A 20,867-nucleotide genomic window follows, 5' to 3' on the forward strand; every position below is an offset into this window, starting at 1 on the left:
TAGACAGATCCACTGTTACTTAACAGCTCCTTCAATCACTTGCATTAGTTTCTTAAATTTTTTCAGTCTTACGATGTGGAAAATTTGGCATTTAAAATGAGAATAGTATTTATCAAATTATAGCCCCCAATCATTGCTCCTCCAGTGCTTGACCCAATGCTGCCTTCTTATGCCTAATACCACTGCTGTGTAAAGTTCTGAAGATCTTGTCAAATCTTGTCCTCAAATAGTTTTTCTCAATGCTTTATGGTCTTGCCGCAGCCTCATTCTTGTATCTCAATTATGCCAGAAAGCCTTTGAGAGATCAGGCCATTTATCACAAAACATCTGATTACAACCTTTAGTGCGGTTTAGTTTATTGTCACATGTACCGAGATACAGTGAAAAGCTTTTTGTTGCGCGCTACCCGTCAGGTGAACGACAATACATGATTACAATCAATCCATTTACAGTGTATATATACATGATATGGGAATAACGTTTAGTGCAAAGTACGGCCAAAGATACTCCGAGGGACATCAAAGAGGTAGATGGTAGTTCAGCCCTGCTCTCTGGTTGTGGTAGGATTATTAAGTTGCCTGCTAAAAACAGCTGGGAAGAAACTGTCCCTGAATCTGGAAGTGTGTGTTTTCACACTTCTGTACTTTTTGCCTGATGGGAGAGGGGAGAAGAGGGAGTGGCCAGGGTGCAACTCGTCCTTGATTATGCTGCTGGCCTCGCCGAGGCAGTGTGAGGTACAAATGGAATCAATAGGTGGAGGTTGGTTTGTGTGATGGCCTGGGATGCGTCCACAATTCGCAACAATTTTGTACGGTCGTGGATGGAGCTGTTCCCAAACCAAGCTGTGATGCATCCCGATAAAATACTTTCCATGGTCCATCTGTAGAAGTTGGAGAGAGTTGTAGGGGACATGCCAAAGTTCCTAAGCTTTTCAAGGAAGTAGAGGTGTTGATATGCCTTCTTGGACATTGCTTCAATGTGGGTGGTACAGGAGAAGTTGTTGGTGATATTGACTCAGGGGAATTAGAAGTTTTCAACCATCTCTACTTCTGCACCATCAATGCAAATTGGGGTATGCGTCCCGCTTTGTTTCCTGAAGTCTTGCTGACGGCGAGAGAAATTTTGACACAAAAAGCTGGAGCAACTCAATGGGGTAGGCAGTATCTCTGGAGAGAAGGAATGGGTGACGTTTCGGGTCGAGACCCTTCTTCAGACTGAGAAAGGTTGTTATCTCGACACCAGGACACGAGGTTCTCAATCTCTTTCCTGTACTCAGTCTCATCATTATTTGATATCCAGCCCACAATGGTGGTGTCATCTGCAAATTTGAAAATGGAATTAGATTTTTACATGGGTTCGCAGTCGCGGATGTACAAGGAGAAAAGAAAGGGGCTGAGAACATATCCGTACGGAGCCTCATTGTTAATATATCTGATTTTGTTCATGATATTGAAAGTGAATATATCAGTGATGGTACTGTCATTGAAAAGGAAGATAAATATGAGATGACTTTTCTCATAGTAGGGATTGTCACTGCCTGAAAGCTATGTGACTCCAATGTCACTTTCCATGTCAACACATCTTGGATGTTGCAGCTGACTGAGGCTGCTTCATTGTGGCTGACTGAGGCTGCTTCATCGGAGAATTGTGAATTGTTGCCAAGCAGTGTTACTCTTTACATCAGAGGTGGTCATTAATGAAGAATCTGACAAAAATGGTTTGTGTGAGGAAGACATCCTTGACAATCTCTTAATACCTGTCCTAAGGGTGTAATGTCAGTTTCTGATTACCTTTTCCTTTCTATTAGTTATGATTCCAGCCATTGGAGGATTTAAGTTTTATTTTGGCTTATTTCTCTATTCCTCTGCAGAGAGTGCTTTAGTCTGATAACAGTGGATGCTGGTATGCAGTGGTAAAAAGTTTGTATGCTCATGGTGTGACAGGAATGAGAGGGTTTTTTGCAAATGGAACCCCATGCTTTATTTGATTATATTAAGATATTTTTCTGATTAGTAACTACACAAGATAAATATTTGTGCTTTATTAGGATCTAGGTAAAAGTTGAAGGGGAAAGGTAGTTTGACTGATTGTCAACCCCAATCCTTTGCTGGAGAAATCGTTAAAGAAACTGCTCAATGTACACCAGTACAGGTGCACAACCTTTTATCCGAAGATCCAAATAACGAAAACCTCCGAATAGCGGCCATTTTTTCGGTCCTTGAAGAAAGGTCCTTGAAAACGTTCACCGAGGGCGGCCCGCAGAGGTGACAGCGGAACCTCCGGTCGGTCCTCGAAGAAAGGGGAACTAAATCCCCATTCATAAAAGAGAAGATGAGGGTATATTGCGCGGGAGGGTTAATAATTGACAATATGCTGCTGCCTGCCCGCTGAATTAAAAAGTTCCCACGGTAGACTCACGATATACAGTGTTTCGTGAGTCTTGCGTGGGAACTTTTTAACTCAGCGGGGCAGGCAGCAGCAGATTGTCGCTCGCTTCAGTATCACCCCACCTACACCCCTCTGCTTCCCGGCCATGTGTGTGACCCCTTCCCTCCCCTCTCCAGCTCCCCGCCCATTGCACCGGCGCGGGGGCTTTGCACTGTCTTCACGTCGGCGATTGCAGCAGGACCGTGCCAGGACCAATTGGACACCGACCACCAGGCCCACCGCAAGCACGGAGATCCCAGAGACCCACAGCCAGCAGCAGCCCAGCCCAGCCCCACTCCAACTACAGAGGAACCTGGGTTGCGGATGACGGGGCGCAGCTCGGGGCGTCGTAGGGGCCCATCGGGGAGCGGCCACTCAAAGCCACGCCGGGAGATGTAGGGCCCTGCCCCGGTCTTGATGTTGGAGCCCCCGGCGGGCGCTAGCAAGTCCGCGGCAATTTACAGCCGCGCCGGGCGTTGTAAGGCCCCCCTCCAGGTCGCTCTCAACCTCTATGATGTTTGCTCTCAACCCCGTAATTCGGGCGGGAGAAGTCGCCGCTACCGGTGCCCCGCAAAGCAGTCTCCCACCGGAGACCCGCGAGCTCCCGGTGTCACCATCCACCGGAGTCGGGTCGCAGCAGCTCGCCCCCGCAGCTCTCCGCGCTCCGAAGCTGGCTAGCTCCACGGAGGTAGGTCCGTAGGTCCACAGGCTCCACAGCTCCCACCGCCGCCCACCGACCCCCAGGCCCACTGCAAGCACGGAGATCCCAGAGACCCACAGCCAGCAGCAACTCCAGCCCAGCCCTGCTCCAACTTCAGAGGAACACGTAGGGGCAGAAGCTGATGGTGTGCAAGGTACGTCTTGTTCTTGGGGTGGCGGATGAGGGGGCGCAGCTCGGGCTGAGGGCGAACTGCCACTTGTCGCTGTAGTGGCCAAAGATCATAGAGGAGCTCCTCTATGATCTTTGGTAGCGGCCCATCGGGGAGCGGATTCCTCTGGAGTTGGAGGGGGAGAGGGGTATTGTGCTGTTTGATCGCCCCCTGCTATCCCAGGGACAGGGAGACACAGCGGCTTTTTAGACTGGTGGGCAATCACTTCCAAAGTTCTGCCCACACAGTCAGTACACTTCTCCTACACTGTATTTCATACAAACATTTATTCTGCAAGAAAAAACGACATTGAAGACTCAAACTCGCGATCGAGTAACTGCCAGGATCAAGGCGCAAACTTGCGACCTTGCGGATATGAGCCGAGCACTCTACCACTGAGCCAGCCATTAAAATCTACGCTAAAAAATTTCCATTCCGAAGACCGACAAATTCTGAATTACGAAAAGTGTCTGGTCCCAAGGCTTTCGGATAAAAGGTTGTGCACCTGTATAATCAAGCCATACACTATTTCAACAGGTTGTACACAGAGAACAATACCACTGGGGGGCGACACAGTGGTGCATCAGTTAGAGTCGCTGCCTTACAGCACCAGAGATTCGTGTTCGATCCTGACTATTGGTGCTCTGGAGTTTGTGTGTTCTCCCTGTGACAGCTTGGGATTTCTCTGGGTATTCCGGTTTCCTACCACATTCCTAAAGACAAGCATGTTTGTCGGTTAATTGGCTTCTGTAAATTGTTCCTCGTGTGTAGGATAGAACTAGTGTACAGGGGTGAGGAGCTGGTAGGCCAGAGGTCCTGTTTCCAGTTGTATCTCTAAACTAAACTAAACTGAGTGTAGAATATAGTGTTACAACATTATAGTGTTACAGCTCCAGTGAAAGCGCAGATAAAAAGTCCAAGGGCCGCAATAAGGTAAGTTTATAGTTCATAAGTCATCCCAGCAGAATTAGAGCATTTGGCTCATTGAGTCTAGTCTACAATTCAATTATGGCTGATCTATCTTTACCTTTCAACTCCATTCTCCTGCCTTTTCTCCATAACCATTGACAACCTTACTAATCACGAATTTGTCAATCACCGCTTTAAAAATACCAAATGACAGCCTCCACAGCTATCCTTGGCAATAAATTCCACAAACTCGCCACCCTCTGACTAAAGAAATTCCACGTCATCTCATTACTTTATTCTGATGCTGTGCCCTCTGGTCCTAAATTCTCACCCTAGTGGAAACAATAGACAATAGGTGCAGGAGTAGGTCATTCGGCCCTTCGAGCCAGCACCGCCATTCAATGTGATCATGGCTGATCATCCCCAATCAGTACCCCGTTCCTGTCTTCTCCCCATATCCCCTGACTCCGCTATCTTTAAGACCCTATCTAGCTCTCTCTTGAAAGTATCCATAGAACAGGCCTCCACCGCCTTCTGAGGCAGAGAATTCCACAGACTCACAACTCTCTGTGAGAAAAAGTGTTTCCTCGTCTCCGTTCTAAATGGCTTACCCCTCATTCTTAAACTGTGGTCCCTGGTTCTGGACTCCCCCAACATCGAGAACATGTTTCCTGCCTCTAGCGTGTCCAAACCCTTAACAATCTTGTATGTTTCAATAAGATACCCTCTCATCCTTCTAAACTCCAGAGTGTACAAGCCCAGCCGCTCCATTCTCTCAGCATATGACAGTCCCGCCATCCTGGGAATTAACCTTGAAAACCTATGCTGCACTCCCTCAATAGTAAGAATGTCCTTCCTCAAATTAGGGGACCAAAACTGCACACAATACTCCAGGTGTGGTCTCACTAGTGCCCTGTACAACTGCAGAAGGACCTCTTTGATCCTAAACATCCTCTCCACATCCACACTATCCAGGTATTTTGCTATTCGGTAAGTTTCAATGAAGTCCCCCCTCATCCAAATCTCCAAGAGTACATGCACAGTGCCATCAATGCTTAACATACGTTAACCCAATAATCCTTGGGATCATTCTCATAAACCTCCTCTGGACCCTCCCCAACACCAGCACATCCCTCCTCAGAAAAAGGGCGCAAAACTACTCACAGTATTCCAAATGCTGTCTGTCCAGTGCCTTGTAAAGGATTAGCATTATATCCCTGTTTTTATGTTCTAGTCCACTCAAAATAAATGCTAACATTGCATTTATCTTCCTTACTACCGATTCAACTTGCAAATTTATCTTTTGGGAATCCTGCACCAGCACTCCCAAGTCCATTTGCACCTTTAAATTCTGAATCCTTTCCTCATTTAGAAAATAGTGTAGACCTTTATTCCAACTACCAGAGTGCATGACTGCACACTTTTCTACAATGTATTCTTTCTACCACTTCTCTGCCCACTCTCCCAACCTGTCCAAGTCCTTCAGCAGAATCCCTTCTTCCTCTACACGACCTGCCCCACCAGCTATCATGCTATCATCTACAAACTTGGCCACAATCTCTCCCTCATTGGCAACAAGATAAATGAGCTAGTTATTGTCTTCAGCAAATAATTGGTCAGCATTGATGGTGAAGTGGAGATAGCTGAAAGTTTCAACTTCCTTGTCATAGACAAGATCAACAATTTATCCTGCACCAACCACATTGATGCTGCAACTAAGAAAGTACACCAAGGTCTCTATTTCCTCAGTGGGCTGAGGAAGTTCAGCAGGTCTCCAACGACTCTTAAGCAACCTGGATAAGCACACAACAAAAGCTTTTCACTGTACCTTGGTATACGTGACAATACATTAAACTGAACGCTGGACAAAGCTTTCAATTCACTCATCTAAATCATTGATACACAATGTGAAGAGTAATGGCCCCAGCACCGAGCCCTGCAGAACACCACTAGTCATCGGCAGGTAACCAGAAAACGCCCCCTATATTGCCACTCTTTGCCTCTGCTACCAGCCAACCTGTATCTTCCCTCTGATACCATGGGCTCTTTAACAGCCTCATATGCAGCATCTTATCAAAGGCCTTCTGAAAATCCAGGTAAACCACATCCACTGACTCTCCTTTGTCTATTCTGCTATTTACTTGCAGGAGATGAAGAGAAATGTCTTTAGTCAGAGGGGGGTGAATCTGTGGAATTCTTTGCCACAGAAAGCTGTGGAGTTCATGTCAGTGGATATTTTTAAAGCAGAGAAAGATAGATCCTTGACTATTTCAGGTGTCAGGTTATGGGGAGAAGGTTGGAGAATGGGGTTAGGAGGGAGAGATAGATCAGCCATGATTAACCATATAACCATATAACAATTACAGCACGGAAACAGGCCATCTCGACCCTTCTAGTCCGTGCCGAACACGTATTCTCCCCTAGTCCCATATACCTGCGCTCAGACCATAACCCTCCATTCCTTTCCCGTCCATATAACTATCCAATTTATTTTTAAATGATAAAAACAAACCTGCCTCCACCACCTTCACTGGAAGCTCATTCCACACAGTCACCACTCTCTGAGTAAAGAAGTTCCCCCTCATGTTACCCCTAAACTTCTGTCCCTTAATTCTCAAGTCATGTCCCCTTGTTTGAAGCTTCCCTACTCTCAGTGGGAAAAGCTTATCCACGTCAACTCTGTCTATCCCTCTCATCATTTTAAAGACCTCTATCAAGTCCCCCCTTAACCATCTGCGCTCCAAAGAATAAAGCCCTAACTTGTTCAACCTTTCTCTGTAACCTAGTTGCTGAAACCCAGGCAACATTCTAGTAAATCTCCTCTGTACTCTCTCTATTTTGTTGACATCCTTCCTATAATTAGGCGACCAAAATTGTACACCATACTCCAGAATTGGCCTCACCAATGCCTTGTACAATTTTAACATTACATCCCAACTTCTATACTCAATGCTCTGATTTATAAAGGCCAGCACACCAAAAGCTTTCTTTACCACCATATCTACATGAGATTCCACTTTCAGGGAACTGTGCACAGTTATTCCCAGATCCCTCTGTTCACCTGCATTCTTCAATTCCCTACCATTTACCATGTACATCCTATTTTGATTTGTCCTGACAAGATGTAGCACCTCACACTTATCAGCATTAAACTCCATCTGCCATCTTTCAGCCCACTCTTCCAACTGGCATAAATCTCTCTGTAGACTTTGAAAATCTACTTCATTATCCACAACCCCACCTATCTTAGTATCATCTGCATACTTACTAATCCAATTTACCACACCATCATCCAGATCATTGATGTACATGACAAACAACAGTGGACCCAACACAGATCCCTGTGGCACCCCACTAGTCACTGGCCTCCAACCTGACAAACAACCATCCACCATTAATCTCTGGCATCTCCCATTCAGCCACTGTTGAATCCATCTTGCTACGCCACCATTAATACCCAACAATTGAACTTTCTTAACCAACCTTCCGTGAGGAACCTTGTCAAAGGCCTTACTGAAGTCCATATATACAACATCCACTGCTTTACCCTCATCAATTTCCCGAGTAACCTCTTCAAAAAATTCAAGAAGATTAGTCAAACATGACCTTCCAGGCACAAATCCATGTTGACTGTTCCTAATCAGACCCTGTTTATCCAGATGCTTATATGTATTATCTCTAAGTATCCTTTCCATTAATTTGCCCACCACTGACGTCAAACTAACAGGTCTATAATTGCTTGGTTTACTCTTAGACCCCTTTTTAAACAATGGAACAACATGCGCAGTACGCCAATCCTCCGGCACTATTCCCGTTTCTAATGACATTTGAAATATTTCTGTCATAGCCCCTGCTATTTCTACACTAACTTCCCTCAATGTCCTAGGGAATATCCTGTCCGGACCTGGAGACGTATCCACTTTTATATTTTTCAAAAGTGTCAGTATTTCCTCTTCTTTGAATCTCATAGTTTCCATAGCTTCTCTACTTGTTTCCCTTACCTCACATAATTCAATATCCTTTTCCTTTGGTGAATACCGAAGAAAATAAATTGTTCAATATCTCCCCCATCTCTTTTGGCTCTGCAGATAGCTGTCCACTCTGACTCTGACTCTCTAATGGACCAATTTTATCCCTCGTTATCCTTTTGCTATTAATATAGCTGTAGAAACCCTTTGGATTTACTTTCACACTTGCCAAAGCAACCTCATATCTTCTTTTAGCTTTTCTAATTTCTTTCTTAAGATTATTTTTACATTCTTTATACTCCTCAAGCACCTCATTTACTCCATGCTGCCTATAATTATTGTAGATCTCTCTCTTTTTCCGAACCAAGTGTCCAATTTCCCTTGAAAACCATGGCTCTTTCCAATTTTTACTATTTCCTTTCAACCAAACAGGGACATAAAGATTCTGTACTCTTAAAATTTCACCTTTAAATGTCCTCCATTTCTCTTCCACATCTTTCCCATAAAACAAACTGTCCCAATTTACTCCTTTTAAATCCTTTCGCATCTCCTCAAAGTTAGCCTTTCTCCAATCAAAAATCTCAACCCTAGGTCCAGTTCTGACCCTCTCCATAATTATATTGAAACTAATGGTATTGTGATCACTGGTCCCGAACTGTTCCCCAACGCATACCTCTGCCACCTGACCCGTCTCATTTCCTAACAGGAGGTCCAGCACTGCCCCTTCTCTAGTAGGTACCTCTATGTATTGCTGCAAAAAACTATCCTGCACACATTTTACAAACTCCAACCCATCCAGCCCATTTACAGAATGTGTTTCCCAGTCTGTGTGGAAAATTGAAATCTCCCACAATCACTACCTTGTGCTTACTACTAATATCTGCAATCTCCTTACATTTGCTCTTCCAATTCTCGCTCCCCATTTGGCGGTCTATAATACACCCCTATAAGTGTTGCTACCCCTTTCCCATTTCTCAGTTCCACCCAAATAGCCTCCCTAGACGAGCCCTCTAATCTATCCACTAAAATAGATTGAATGGCAGTAGACTTGATGGGCCGAATGGCCTAATTCTACTCCTATCACTTATGACCCTATCTTTGCAGGAAAGTCAGGTGTTGCATAGATACTTGCTGATTAGCAATCAGCTTCAGCATCTTGCTGTAGGTAGACACAGACTTGGATTGGTGGGTGTTCTGCTTGATACTCACAGAGGCAGATCCATCATTGAAGCAGGCTGTTCAGAAAAAATCTTGGGGTCCATTTGTGCACCATACTTTTGCATCCATGAGCGGCTGAAACCACGGTTTGATTTTAATCTGGAAAAGACAACATCTTTGACAGTGGGGTATGCCTTCAATAGTTTTGGTGTAAATTGTCAGCTAGGTTTTTATGCTCAAGTTTATGGTCAAGAGCTATAGTTGATATGACTTTCAAAAGACATTGGAAATATTCCAAATGTGGGCAAATGGGGCTATCCCAGAATGCCAGCTTGGTTGGCATGAACAAATTGGGCCCACGGTCCTGATTCCATTCTGCAAGGCTCTGTGACACTCTAAGTCAGCAAGTGAAGGAAAGCTGACGTAACCTTAGGTTCCGCAAATTATTGAAATGTAGCTCCTGCTGCTTGGAATGTTTTCATATGAGAAATCCCTTTCCATGACAGCATAAGAAGTTATGATTTTTGAATATACCTTCAAGATTTTTTTGGAACTGTTTGAAACTGGCCTTTACTAATTTTTACCTGGGTGAAAATGCACGATGCATGTCAAACTAATTACACTGAATTTTAGGGGCAACCTGATTGGTTCGTGCTGTTAGCTAGATAAAGCTTGCAGGTTTGAATTGTGGATTTCATGAAGATTTTTTTTTTAATTTCCTGCTCATTATTCATTCTCCTTCAGTAATTTCATTGGAAGATGTCACATTTCAAGAAGTCACATTGTCAAGAATCAAATTCAGTGTTTACTAATAAGAGCTTCAATTTCAGCTCATCAATTTAAAAACAAATCACAAAACATATTAACCTGAACGCTTGATGAGCTGAAATTGAAGCTCTTATTAGTAAACACTGAATTTGATTCTTGACAATGTGACTTCTTGAAATGTGACATCTTCCAATGAAATGACTGAAGTGCTAATAAAGAAAACTGCTAGATGTCGGCAATGTTTCCACTTTGAAGGAAATTACCAGAAATTCGGGAAATTCTGCTGTCTTCGGGTAATTTTAGGGAAATGGAATAATTTCGGGAAATTTCTGCATCCGGCCCGTGAAGGGGTGTAAAGGTAATACACACAGCACTGCCGGTTGGCGCTCAAAGGTTTAAACAGAACGCCGTCAGTTTAACATGTGGGAATGTAAACAAAGAGCTGTCGGCTGCAGCGCTATGGGCTTTAAACATAGAGCTATGGACACAGCGCTGTGGGTCACAGACTGTTCGGGAAAATTCTTGTATCACAATGAGTCTTTGGAATTCTCTTTCTCAGTGGAAGTTGAGCCTTTGATTATTTTTCAGGCAGTGGTAGAATTCTGGATAAGCCTAGTGGTGAAAAGTTACCAGTGGGCGATGGGATTGCTGTTACATTGGGATTGGCCTTGATCTTACAGAATGGTGGGTGGGCTCAAGGGGCCGAGAGGGAGAAAGAGGGAACTAGAATGGGAGAGAGAGAGAGAGGGAGCCAGGGGTGGAGAGAAGGAGCGAGAGGGAGCAAGAGAGGGAGGTAGAGAGGGATGGAGGGAATAAGAGAGAGAGGAAGGGAGAGAAAAAAAGGAAGGGGAGAGAGAGAGAAGGAGGAAGTGAGAGAGGGAGGGGGAGAGAGGGATTAATAGAGAGAGATAGGGGATGGAGGGGGAGAGAGAGAGGGAGGGAGGGAGAGAGAGAGGGCAGAGACTGAGACGCATGAGAGCAGGTTGATAAAACGAAGACAACAAAAGCTGTTGGAGGCAACGAAAGCTGCCTTGCACGGTACCCGGACGTGGCGCCGACAGACAAGAAGCCGAAGCAAAGAAGTTGAAGCCAAAGAACAGAATGGAAACGAGGCCAAAACGCCAATAAACCGAAAGAGTCCGAAGACGAAACTCCTACTAACTGAAAGGATGGGAAGCCTAAATGCAAACTAACCGAAAGGGTGGGACGACTAAATCCCAAGGAACCGAAAAGCTGCGTCGCCTAAAAGCAAACTTTCCGAATGGCCGCTCTGTCGAAACGCCACCTACCCGAAAGGCGGCGTCACCTACAGGCCAAAGGACCGACTGCCGCTCAACAGAAAAGTCCAATAACGGACTTGACAGGAGTGTGGGGTTCATTTTCCCACACAAGCCATAGGTGACTGGGCAATCTGAACCCAAGCGCCAAGTTGTAAGCGGCCGAAGGTGTGCATCGCTCAGGACTGCCCCCACTCTCCCACGACCACCCTCCGTGGGTTGCGGGTCGGGTGGAGCGGAGGTTTGGGATAATGTTCATGCCTTCACAGTGATGTGATGGACGCGGGGGTCTGGACCAATCGCTGACAAGTCCCGCCCCCCGGCAACGTCAAGTCTGTTATTGGACTTTTCTGTTGAGCGGCAGTCGGTCCTTTGGCCTGTAGGCGATGCCGCCTTTCGGGTAGGTGGCGTTTCGACTGAGCGGCCATTCGGTAAGTTTGCTTTTAGGCGACGCAGCTTTTCGGTTCCTTGGGTTTTAGGCGTCCGGCCCTTTCGGTTAGTTTGCATTTAGGCTTCCCATCCTTTCGGTTAGTAGGCGTTTCATCTTCGGACTCTTTCGGTTTATTGTTGTTTCGGTCTCGTTTCCATTCCATTCTTTGGCTTCGACCTCTTTGCTTCGGCCTCTCGTCCATCGGCGCCACGTCCGCACACGGCCTTGCATAACACTGTACAAGTGAGTAACAGAAGCAGGCAGATATGGTGTAGTTACATAGATCTGTTTTGTCTTGTTCCTCTTTGTGTTGTTAATGTGTGCTCGTGAAAAAAACCCAACAACAAATAGCTCGCAGGAAGCATTTTTTTAATATTTCAGGAAATACCATAAAATTACAGGAAATTTGGGCTTCTATTTAAAGAAAAAAGTATTTGAGCTGTGGAAGCACTGGATGCAGGATTTGAAAATCTACAGTTAATTTCTACACTCTGCTTTCCATCTGTTTTTAATGTGTTTGCCCTGAGTGTGATCACAGTTGTGCCAACCTGTCACACATTGGGCGCCGAGATTCGGATAAATAATTTGGCAGTGTCATTAGTATTGGTAACATGTACCAAGGTACAGTGAATAACATTGTTTGCATGTTATCCATTCAAGTCATACTATCCCTGAGCATATTCAGTCGTGCAAAGAGAAAAACAATAGAATATAGTGTTGCAGTTTTATAGCAATGTTACCAAGAAAAACTTCAAGGGCTGCAATTTTGTAGGTTGGGAGATTCGGATCACACCCTAGCTTATGGGAGGACAGTTCAATAGCCTGATAACAGTGGGGAAGAAGCTAAGCCAGTGGTATCTACTTCCAAGCTTTTTTATCTTCTGCCTGACAGGAGAAGAGGGAATGGCCAGAGTAAAAAAAGGTGCTTGACTATGTTGGCTATTTTCCTGAGGCAGCATGAAGTGTCAATGGTGGGCTGACTGGTCTGTGTGATGAACTGGGCTACATCAACGGCTCTCAGCCATTTTTAGCGCAAAACCAAACAATGATGCTCCTTTGCATATGTAGAAATTGGTAAGAATCATTGGAGAAATGCTGCACTATCTACATCAGAGGAAGTAAAGTGCGTGGTCTGCTTTCTTGGCTGTATCTTCATTGTTGTTGGTCCAAGATAAACTTGGTTATATTTTCACTTAGGTTCTTGACCATCTCAACTTTAAGACCATTGAAGTTGATCGGGGCGTGTACCCCACCTCATTAACAAGCTACTTTGTCTTGTTGACATTGAGGGAGAGGTTGTTGTCTTGATACCATATTACTAAGCTCCTTGTCTCCTTCCTGTACTTCTTCTCGTCATTATTTCAGATCCAGCCCTAGGCAGTGATGTCATCTGAAAACATGCAGATTTAGTTAGAGTAGAATTTGGCCTACAGTTGGTAATATCTGGGGACTGTAGTAAGGGGCTGATAACATATCCTTGCGGGACACCATTTTTCAGATTTATTGGGGGAATGTTTTGTCGCCTATCCTCACTGACTGCTCCATGGGTCAGTCGTCAAGGACCTAGTGGCAAAGTGGGTGCTGATTCCTAGGTCCAGAAGTTTGGAGATGAGTTTGTTGCTGCTACGGCGGCCCGATGTTCAGGCCCTCTCGCCGGGATGATCGGAGCTCCGGCGTCGGAACGGAAGACACACTCAGTGGCTTGGAGTTTCTGAATCGGCCGCTTCCTACCGGAGACCAAGGACCGAGCTGGGCGGAGATTCAACACTGGCGACCCTCGGCAAAATATCCCAGGACTCCGTGATGTTAAAGTCAGCGCAGCTCCGCAACCACAGCTCCCCGGTGTTAATCAGCAGGCCCAACACTCCGGAGCCTCAACACAGGCGATCCCCAGTAAGGCATTCAGTAAAGCATCCCCAATGGAATTCAGTGCTGCGCTGCTGCTGAAGCTCTGGCCGGTCTTCGACAGGAAAGCCTGTGCCAGTCCAAACTTTTTGACATACCAAAAATAACAAAAAAAGGGTGAAAGGACGTACAGCTGCTGGTGAGGCTGCCACACTCGATGGACAGAAATATATGACAGGGGGGGTCAATAGAAATATATGACAGAGGGGTTCAATTCTCCAGCATCAGATAAATGTTACGTAGCCTGCTCCCACTCTCATAGTCTGTAAACCTGCATATATTCAATACAACATGGAGGCTGACCCTTTGGCCCAATTTGCCCTCGCAAACCAACATGCCCTATCTATGCTAGTCCCACCCAAAGATCTTATAGCGGAGCAAGATAGGCTACTCCTGCGAAATGCAATGGGCTGACGTGTAGTACGCTATGGAGGGGATCATGGGCATTTTTCCCCGCCCATTTTAGTAACCTGAGCCTACCTGACCCGACCCGACTCGCAGTGTAATCAATGTCGCGGGGCAACAGTTTGTGTGGGTTAGATTCATAAATCTGTCAGTTCATACTTCTTGTCAACAATAAAATTTGACTCTGGTAATTGTCTTTTTTAATGTTTTTTAAATCATTTCTTTTTAAATGGCTCACAAGCAGTGTTTAAGTTGATTTTGTAGTAACCGGAACCGACCCGACTCGCAGGGTAATTGACATTGCGGGGGAACTTTTGTGTGTGATATAGGGTTAGATTCATAATTCTGTTAGTTCATAATTCTGTTAATTCTTTTAAAGAATAAAATGTTTATAAACACACATACATGAAAATTATATAAATGTATATAATCATATAACACACACAATTATATTTCTTCTGATCCAATAATGAACTTTATTTCAGACTAGACAAGGGACAAGGGACAGTAAAATAGAAACATTGTAAATAAGAAAACATTGTAAACCTCCCCGCAACTTTCACACACACTAGGCCTTATCCCCCCCCCCGGCACTCCCTCGCCTGCCCCCTCATACAATGTCTCCCCCCTCCTATGCCCCTCTCCCCGCTGGGCCCCCATCCTCTCTCCCCGCTGCCCCGGACCTCCGCATTCCTCTCCTCGCTGCCGCTCCGAGCCGCGCACCTCTCCCTCTCCCTGGCCCCACACTCCCTCGTCCTCGCTACCACCCCCGTTCCCCACACTTCCCTCCTCCCGCTAGCCCCTGACCCCACACTCCCCCTCTCCCGCCTGCCCCGGGCCTCACACCTCCCTCTCACCGCCTGCCCCGGCCTCACACTCCCTCTCACAATCCCGCTGCCCCGGGCTCGCCACTGGACCCTCGCATCGCTGCGGATCAATCTTGGCCGAAGCAAGATGGCGGAACAAGATGGCGGGGGCAGGTTGCTAAAATGAGTCATATAATCACCCATGAATCCGCCCATGAGCGTACTACACGTTTGCGTGAGAGTAACCCATCTTGCTCCGCTATAAGATCTTTGGTCCCACCTGCCTGCGTTTGGAAGGTACACAGTAATGCTGGAGAAACTCAGCGGGTTCAGCAGCATCTATGGAGCGAAGGAAATAGGCAACGTTTTGGGCCGAAACCCATTTCAGACACATATAGTCCGAAACCTATCCTCCTGTGTACCTGACAAACGTTTAAATTCAAGGTTCAAGGTGTTTTATTGTCATGTGTACCAATTAAGATTGTGATATTAAATTTACCATACAGCCATATTTTTTAAAAAAGCAACAAGCACACAACTGCATAAAAGTTAACATAAAGATCCACCACAGCGGCTCCTCCACATTCCTCACTGTGATGGAAGACAGTAAAGTCCAATTTTCTTAACTCTTTATTATCCCGCAGTTGGAGCAGTCGAACCATCCGCAGTCGGGCGATCGAAGCTCCCGCAGCCATTGGTCATACCTGCCTCAACTACCTCCTCTGGCTGCTCATTCCATATACCTACCACCCTTTATGTAAAAAAAATCTGATGATGGCCAAAGTGCCAAAAATGTTTTTGACCACCTTATCTACTTGCAACTCGACCTTCAGGGAACCATGCACCTGTACTCTTGGATCCCTCTGCTCTACAACATTACCCAGAGGCCTACCATTTATTATTGTTTGCCTGTCAGAATTTGATTGGTTAATTCTTAGTTATTCCTTTTTATATGCCCTTATTGAATAAATTCTATTAAGCGTTCTCAACTGCATTCATATCATAAAATCCACAAATCTGAAAGAACAGCAATATAAAAAGCACAGCATGAAAATTAGTGGCTAGTATTGTACAACAGTAAACTTCTAAGAGTCAAGTCAAGAGTGTGTCATATATACCGCCTCAGTACCTTTGACTCCTACCTCCTCGCCAATTTTGAATCTATGTGCACAGCTCACCACAGATTTCATGTGTTCAAACCTTCCCGATTCACCTCCAATGAGGGATCTTATAAAAAGGCCTTGCTAACGTCCATGTCAATAACATCCAATAACATCTCCATCGTCAGTCCACTTGATGACCTTCAAAAAAAACTTTGTGAGGCAAGATTTCTAACACACAAGGCAATGCTGACTACCCCTAATCAGTCTGTGCCTATCCAAATGCTGACTGATCCTGTTTCTAAGAATCCCCTCCAAAAACTTTCCCACCACTGACGTCAGGTTCACTGGCCTGTAGTTCCTTGGCTACTCGTTGCTGCTCTCCTTAAATAATGGTACAATATCAGCCACCATCCAGTCTTCCGGAACTTCACTTGTGACTAAAGATGATGCAAATATCTTTAATGGCCGCGGGACAATTGCCATCGCCCACCGGGGACTTTGACTTTGACTTTGACATCGGGAGGGGAATGGGAAGTGCAGGGGAGAGATAAGTTTTTGCCTTCCATCACAGCGATGAGGAGATGCGCTGTGATGAATGTTTGTGTAAATTGTGTTGTGTCTTGGTTCTTTTTTGTGTGTATGACTGCAGAAACAAAATTTCGTTTGAACCCCTTGGGGTTCAAATGACAAATAAAATTGTATTGTATTGTACATGGGTATTCACAGTTTCCCACAAGAGTACAGGGCCAGTGCCGTCAAACGCTCATCATGCGTTAACTCAATCATCCCCGGGATCATTCTTGTAAATTGTCAAATTTACCAATACCTCTTTGGTAATTGACATCACAACTCTGCCTCAATTCCTTAGCTTCCATTATTATCTCCTCAGTAAAAGTGGATGTGGTGTTCATTTAATATTGTGGTCAAACACAAAGAAGGCAATGCTGATGTTTAAGGGGACCTATTCCTTCCCTCGCTGCTCTTTTCTTTTTATATACCTGAAGAATCTCTCGGGATTTTACTTTACCTTGCCAGCCGTTTTGCCTACCTAATTGCCTGAATTGTACTCCCAACACTTTTTGTACTTAATTTTAGTTTTCCAGATATTTTAACTTTTTAATGTGTAATATTTCATTTTTAATACTTTTTGAATGTTTATAATACCCAAAATATTCACAAATATCCAAGTTGTTTGGTAGCCTTGCCAGCCAGTTCAATCTGGAGGCATGCTTTAGTCAGCTATTTTAACATTCCCTTGGATTTATAATTATAAAGCACAGTGCATGGTATTAAGATAAAGTTGACTTTGTTCAGGAAGTTTTTGCCAGGCCATCTACGCCAGGTAAAAGTTGAGGAATGGGTGAGCACTGAATGGATATGACTTGTTGCTCCCAGGAAATGAATAGAAATTGTGCTTAAAGGGCTTACACTGACTGTAAAGTGTTTTGGAATATTGTGAACTCATGATTGGTTTGATCCACATGACATTGTCGCAAGCAGAAATCAAGCAGTTTGCCTGAAGATGATGGATGCATGCCTAATTTTAGGTGGGAAAACAAGAATCTTATTCTACTATGTTACCCCCCTTGATCAGAAGAATTTGCATTGATTTGAAATGATTTTCGCATTGCTTCCTCTGAATATTTTATGGGCCACTCGGTTAGAAAAATGTAATTTTTAATGAATTTTATGGAATACCAAATTTGTTTAAGGGGGAGAAAGTTGGAAAAGAAGAGTGGGCAGGTCAAAGCCTGGCAAGTGATAAATGGATACAGTTGAGAGGGGGTTTTGATTGACAGATGGTTGGAAAAAGATCAGCGATGAAAAGACGAAAGGCTGTGAGATAAGGAGACAAGAGGCATGAAACGTGAAGCTGGAGATAGGAATATAGGTGAAAGGGCATGGAGAAAGGGGCTGGATTGTGGGAGAAATGGGTGTCATCCAGATGGGCGCAAGAACGAGGATGGGGGGAAAGGGATGGGGTGTGTTTGTTTGGTTAGTTGCCTAAAATATTCATATTGTTGAGTTGCAAGCAAGCCAAGCGGAATATGAGGTTCTGTTCCTCTGCTTTGTGCTTGGCCTCACTCTGGCAATGGCGTAGGTCGAGGACCAAAACGTCTGAATGTAAAGGAAAGTTAAAATCGATTGCAACCAGGGGATCCAACATGCCCTGGTGGACACTGCGCAAATGTTTGGCAAAACCTTCACCTAGTCTATGATTGGTCTTGCGAATTAACTTGAATTTCTGTTGCATTTTGTATCAAGACTGGTTTAATGGTGATTGAAAATGACTATGTTTGACTGACCAAATATTGAATTGCAAATACAGTGAACTGCCCTCCAGCATTTTTTTTGCGCCTTGTTGTTGTTTTACCTGCCGAAATACAATATTTTCCATTACCTCCAAGCTAAAATTTCACATGATATTCAATACTATTGTTAATGATGCCTTAATTTCAGGGTGGCCTTCCACCATGATCTTATGGTGAACCTTTTATTGTCAGGGGGCGACACCATTCCAATGTTCATATTTCCTTATGCCAAATCAGAGCCAACCCTTTCATCCATTCATTTATCTGAACATGTTCTCATATATTCATTAATTCTACCATCCACACTATATTTGGAGCAACTTGCATTGGCCAATTAATGTTCCCAACCTGCATGCCTTTGGGATGCAAGTGAAAACCCATGGTCAAGGGTATAATATTACTCCTTACACTCAAAACTGCAGGTCAAGATTGAACCCAAGTTGCTGGAACGAATAGTCAGCAACTCTACTGTGCCACTTTGTGTTGTGCAGCAAGGCATGTTAGTCATGGTCATAGAGTGGTACAGTGTGGAATCAGGCCCTTCAGCCCAACTCGCCCACACTAGCCAATAATGTCCCAGCTACACTAGTCCCACATGCCTGCGCTTGGTCCATATCCTTCCAAACCTGTCGTATCCATGTATCTGTCAAACTGTTTCTTAAACGATGGGATAGTCCCAGCCTCAACTATATCCTCAGACAGCTTGTTCCATACACCCACCACCCTTTGTGTGAAAACGTTACTCCTTGGATTCCTATTCAATCTTTTCCCCTTCACCTTGTACCTCTGTCCTCTGGTCATCGATTCCCCTACTCTGGACAAAAGACTCTATGCATCTATCCACCCGATCTATTCCTCTCATTATTTTATATACCTCTATAAGATCTCCCCTCATCCTCCTGCACTCCATGGAATAGAGACCCAGCCTACTCAACCTCTCCCTATAGCTCACACCCTCTAGTCCTGGCAACAACCTCGTAAATCATTTCTGAACCCTTTCAAGCTTGTATTAGTATTGGAATTTTTGTTTTGCGGATGTTTAATCTAAGGTTCTTTTAACCAGTCTCTGAATGGGCCCGGAGGTGATATAGGTCATAAGGTCACAAGGAATAGGAGTAGAATTAGGCCATTAGGTCCATGAATTAATAAGTTTGAATGAATGAATGAATTAATAAGTTTATTGGCCAAGTATGTAAACATACAAGGAATTTACCTTGGTGCTCCGCTCGCAAGTAACAACACGACATACAGTAAAACATTAAGAATAAAACATAAAACATTAAAACATTCAGAATAAAACATTTTGGTTTAACATGTGAATGAAATAAAATACAAGAGCAAAAGGAGGCTACAGACTTTTGGTTATTGAGTAGAGCTACTGCTCGTGGAAAAAAGCTGTTTTAATGTCTGGCTGTGGTGGCTTTGACAGCCCGGAGTCACCTTCCAGAGTGAAGTGATTCAAAGAGTTTGTGGCCAGGGTGAGAGCGGTCAGAGATGATCTTACCCCGCTCGCTTCCTGGCCCTTGCAGTGTACAGCTCGTCAATGGGGGGAAGGTTGCAGCCAACAACCTTCTCAGCTGATCGAACGATTCGCTGCAGCCTCCGGATGTTGTACTTGGTAGCTGAGCCAAACCAGACCATGATGGAAAAGGTGAGGACAGACTCTATGAAGGCAGTATGTAATTGGACCACCATTGCTTGGGGCAGATTGTGTTTCCTCAGCTGCTGCAGGAAGTACATCCTCTGTTAGGTCGGTGAGGGTGCTGCGAGTCGGCTGCCCTGCCAGCAGCATATCTGTTATTTCGACTTTTTGGGGGGGTTTTTTGTGTGTCCAAATGTCATTTTCCTCCGCCACCTCCTCCACGGAGAGGCGACTTTTTCCATGTCGCCTCTCTTGCGGCCTTACACCGTGGATTGGAGCGACCTTTCCCGGAGTCGGGCCCAGAGCTACAGCAGCGGACGCAGTGTGGACTACAGCAGTGGGCCCAGGTGGAGCGGGGGCAAACCCTTGCTGGGGCCGCCAAAGAGGAGTGCTCCGATCGCTGGCCTGGTGACTTTGTCATCATGGGACTGTGGTCTGTGGAGCTTCTAGGCGTGACGTGGACTTACCAACCGGAGCCTGGGATCCCTCGCCGCGGTTCGCCAGAGAAGATCTTCGACCGCCTGCCTGCGGCCTGTAACATCTTGAAGCTGCGGTCTCCGGTAAGAAAGTGCCGATTCGGGATCTCCAAGCCGCGGAGTGCATTTGACCGTCCCGACGTCGGAGTTTCAAATCATCCCGACGAGAGAGCCCGTACATCCGGCCGTCCGTAGCGGCGACTACGGAGGGTTTATGGCCCCGACCACGGGTGAACAAAGGAGGAGGTCTGGCTGAACTTTGTGCCTTCCACCACAGTGAAGAATGCTGCGGTGGATGTTTGTGTTAAATCTTATTGTGTATTGTGTGTTCCTTTTAATTGTATCGCTGCTGGCAAATTAATTTCACTGCACCTTCGGGTGTATGTGACAAATAAAATTGACTCTGACTTGT

The 20,867-nt window shown here is 45.1% G+C and overlaps 1 protein-coding gene across 7 annotated transcripts in view; it reads left to right on the forward strand.

Annotated features, from left to right (window-relative positions):
- The window catches only part of apc (APC regulator of WNT signaling pathway), a 152,918-nt gene that overhangs the window by 82,700 nt on the left and 49,351 nt on the right, over positions 1–20,867 (forward strand). The window lies entirely within an intron of this gene.

Source organism: Amblyraja radiata, chromosome 3, assembly GCF_010909765.2.
Source record: "Amblyraja radiata isolate CabotCenter1 chromosome 3, sAmbRad1.1.pri, whole genome shotgun sequence".
NCBI lineage: Eukaryota > Metazoa > Chordata > Chondrichthyes > Rajiformes > Rajidae > Amblyraja > Amblyraja radiata.